Source organism: Centruroides sculpturatus, unplaced genomic scaffold (assembly GCF_000671375.1).
Source record: "Centruroides sculpturatus isolate CEXI.00-Female unplaced genomic scaffold, Cexi_2.0 scaffold110, whole genome shotgun sequence".
Lineage (NCBI taxonomy): Eukaryota > Metazoa > Arthropoda > Arachnida > Scorpiones > Buthidae > Centruroides > Centruroides sculpturatus.
In genome coordinates, this window is record NW_019384339.1 from 470,169 (window position 1) to 474,918 (window position 4,750).

Here is a 4,750-nt window from a genome sequence, read left to right on the forward strand (position 1 = left end):
CTAGTGACTAGTATAATGTTATTTGTTTAATTATTATACAATATAATGAATAAAATATCTAATTATTCTTAATATAATGTTTTACTATATTGCCCAGAAAATTGTTTTTCGCCTCCAAATATAAATTGTTACAAATCGCTCCCTCAACATGGAAAAACGCCCACATGGGGGCGATTTCGCCCCCGTTGAGAAACACTGTGCTAGAGAAAACTATTTGAAATGGATATGCAAGTTGAAGGATTAAATTAAACAAAAATTATTTTTTGATATTTTTTAACGAAATTATACAATAAAAATCTTTCAGTTGGTTTCTATGAAAAGAAAAACATTAACTTAATTATTATGAAATAAATATGTCATAAAATTATTGTTTTTTAAAATAAAAATTATTGTTCAAATGTATACATTCTTAAGTCATTGTTCTTTTTAGAGATTACCATATCTTTTATCTGAGTAACAACTATAATTTTTAAAGTGAATAATTATAAAACAATTAGTTTTTACAAATTATAAAAATGTTCATAAAAATTAATTAAAATATTGGCTTAGATATTTATTTTTATTATTTTGTTGTTGGTAATTTGATTTCACTTTCACGTTTTGTATTAACAAGACAACAGTTTACTGTTATGTTGAAAAGTAAACAATTTAGTGTAATTTTCTCCTCTGGAACATTTAAAAAAATTTCATTTAAGTAATTTTCTATCCCTTCTCTCTATGTTCATTATTATTTTCACTTCAGAAAAGCACTAAAAAAATTTAAAAGCAACTATGGATTTGGGGAATTGTTCAATGAGATCAAAAGTAGTTTGGATATTATTAAGTTTAAAATTCAATATTCAAATAACATCTGTAACAAAGATTACTATTTTGAGATGTGATATTAACTTGCTTAAAATAATTCAGCATTGCCTAATTTGATAGCTCTATTATATCCCAGTTTTAATTGTTTTATGTATATTGGTATGTGCCACATAATGGCTGGGATATGTTCCAAGAAATATGTTGTTAAGTGAACACCATAATGTATTTAGACAAACATTATATGCTATGGTGCAATATTTCCCAACTTGTGTATTGTAAGAATGCTTTGGGTGTGCCATGGAAATATTAAATATTTCTTAGAATTTTGAATAAACAGTTTTAAAAAAATTTCATTTATCCTTTTTTTGTTTTTTACTGTTGGCCAATTGAAGGGAGAAGAAGGTATTCACTAAAATGCTGATTGTTGCAAACAGTGCCGGCCTGAGGCAAGTTTTAGGATAGAGCATGATCCTATTATGGCACCCCCTTGGTTGCCCCTAATTTATACCCTTTAATTTTCTTTACTACTGAGGCACCTCCTAGGACTTAATGTCTGGAGCAGCTGCTCCATTCGTCCTATGGTAGGGCTGGCTCTGGTTGCGAAATTAGCAGCATCACACACCCTGACAAAAGTTGTATGTGTATATGCAAATGCTGGCAAATACTAACTCTTGGAGTATCTGTAAATGTTGTGGCTCACCAGCTTAAAGACCAATACTAGCTCTTTATACATTTATTCAAACAGTCTTTTTATTTTTATAGTATATTTGTAAAATTATGAGTTTTTTGTCTTGGTAAGTTTAACTTCCATATTTTCAAAATTTTTTAAAAATCAACTCTAATTTATTTTTAATTTTAAACATTTTTATTTTAAAAATTATGGTGTGTTACAGGAATCTTATTACATTTAAAGTGTGTGGATAATCCAAAAAGATTGGAAAACACTACTGTAGTGTACTATTCATATAGGCTCTATGTAACACAATTCTAAACATGATGACTATTTATTTATCTAAATATATCTAAGCATGAAAAATTTATAACCACCTGTATCTTTTCTATCTTTATTACAATTTTATGAGACCTCTATCATTAAATACAATGTTAATCAGTGCATACTTGTATTTGTTGTAAGTAATTAATGAATGTGCTCTGTATTAGTACATTCATTAGCTGATGAAAAATGTCAAAATGTTAATTTCTATACAAACAACAAAATAATTGAAAACTGGCATTTTAAAACTGTATTGTATATTTATAATTTAATGAAAATAGTATTGTTCAATCAGATTTTCTCTATTTTATTTAAGATATTTATTTCTGTACTTTGTACTTAATATAAGTCATAATTAAAATTTTATTTACTTCATACAATAATCTGTACTTACTGCTAACTATCTCTTTATTGCCATGAATTATCAGGAATTGCCATAATTTAACACTCTGAATGCAGGCCCTTCCAATATTATATTTTGGAGAAATGTTTTAGAATATTGATAACTAAATAATATATTATTAATTATTATTTATTTTGTTTATAAAATAACAACAGTATAAAAATTAAAATAAGATTTACTTTATACATTTAAATTTGTTGTATTAATTTTATGGCCACAATTTATTTTAACTGCTTTTGGTTTTTGAATATCTTTATTATAACATACAATTTATCAAGAATTAAATATTTTTAATAAAATTAAGTCAGGAACAATATAGTAATAACTAGTGCTATAGTGTTGAATAAGGACATACAATGACTTATTTAAAAAGTATTTTGTGCTAAAATTCATAAATAACTTTTGTTTATTCTGACTGGATGGCTGAGTCACAACAGGTCACTCTCACCATGGGTCTGGCAATTTTATTTATGCAATTGAAGCAGTTTACTGATTATATATAAATGCCATGATCTTTAACAAGGCATAGAGATTCGTGATCTTTTTTTATTANTATATTTGAATCTCATTTAGTTTTCTTTATGTAATTATAATTTTATTTATAGCTTAATTGCAAGATCTTTTCATTGTTTTTTTAATACTTAAAATTTGCAAAAATTTCAAAACAATTGCAGTAAATCTCTATTTTGTAAAATAACTTTTGCTTTAAAATTTCAATTTTTATGATTAATATCAAATTATTACCAGTATGACTATGAAAATTCATATTTAAATATTGCATGCCATTTTTATGTAACATTTTACTACAATATTATTACACAGAGTGTATGTAAAAATGTGTACCCAAAGTTGGTAGATGTATTCTATGCATAAAAACAAACAAAAAAGGTCTAGTCAATGTGTGTCCAAAAATCTCTCGTTTGTGAGAAAAGGTCCCATAAAATTGTAGCAAGAGTCTGTTTAAATACATAAGATATGTGAGAGACTAATCGGGGGTAGGATGTTTATGAGTTCTTGACTCCCCTACCTCTTACTCGACTCAAGACCTTGAGGTCCGGTCTCGCTTGTCTAAAGGATGGGTTCTTTTGAGCGGAAGGGTTTTAACGTTAAGGATCGCTAGATCCTTATTTCACGTCAGGATCTGACACCAATCTATCATTTCCGTCGCGAATAGATACGCGGTGGAATGGAGGAGTTATTATTCTCATTCGGGTTCAGGATGGAGTGGATAAGGGTGGAAGAAATGCACACCAATCCAAGTTCATTAACAATCTACCCGTTTATTATTGAACAGTTATATAGATAAGTGTTTCCTAAATCTAGGTTGGAGTTTCCTCACGGGATTCCATAAGTTTGATTCATAAGTTCGGGGTTGACAAAATGTAAATTAGTTGTGATCGAGAGAGAGCTTACATACTCTCGCGAGAAAAAAATACCTCTGGTTACGTTGTTATAAAGTTGATCCGGGGCTCATCCTTCCAAGTTTGTAATTCAAATTAGTCCAAAGTTTGAATCAGTCAAAGTTCCAAGTCTGTTGAAGACGGTGGCGACGAGAGGCAGGTAAATCCACAGCACACTCACAGTATAGAAAAAGAACTGTTTTTCCTCCTGTGTCATCATCGCATTTTCCTTTTATATGGGGGCTATGTTTTCAATATTTCCCCACATACATCACAGGTGATGATCTTCTTTGACCAATAGCGGGAGAAGTGACAAAATTATGACACAATGGTTAACTCATCCCCTACAAGGAAGTATCCCCGTGGGAACAGAATTTTATGAGCGATTTTTATGAGAAAATTTGTTGGTTGTTTTTCTCGTTTGGAGTTAACCCTAACTTTTAATCTAACTTTTAACCTAATGAATAAAAATATTCGAATCTTAAATCCGGGCCCTCACATATGCAAATCTCCTGCTGAACCTTTTTTAAACAGAACTGCTACAATTTTAAAAGAGTTTTAATAAGCCAAACAACCACTGGATTAAATCAGGCTACTTTTTCTACAATTAGTTTTAATTAATTTCTAAATAATTAGTCACTAGAGGGAGATGTTAGGCACCATCTCTTATTCAATTTAATAATTATAATTAAATTAAATAATTTAGAATATTCTGGAAGAAAGGAATCGACCTGGAGTGGGACTTACCAGGTTTAGAGATGTTTGTATATGTATAAAGGACTTTTTAATCACATTTTTAATTTATTTAATTTAAAATATATGCTCTCCACCTCAAATTAGTAATGGCTTGCCCCTGAACATCACACTTTTCCTTTAACAATAGAGTTGCCAGTCATCTAATACCTTTCAGGGAAAAATTTTTGAATTGGAATAACATGACTTCTGGTTTGCATCAAAAATTCATATATAGTTAATTGGGGTCTTCTGCCTCAAAGCTTTCCATATCTGATCTCATCTTTCATCTATCTAACTCTGTTCTTGAGATTAAGGAAAGACAGATGGGGATGGATGACAGTGGGAATTTATAGGTCTACAATTTTTCAAATTACAGCCCAAAAACATTTTACTTACACTCTGTAAAGTTCAAAA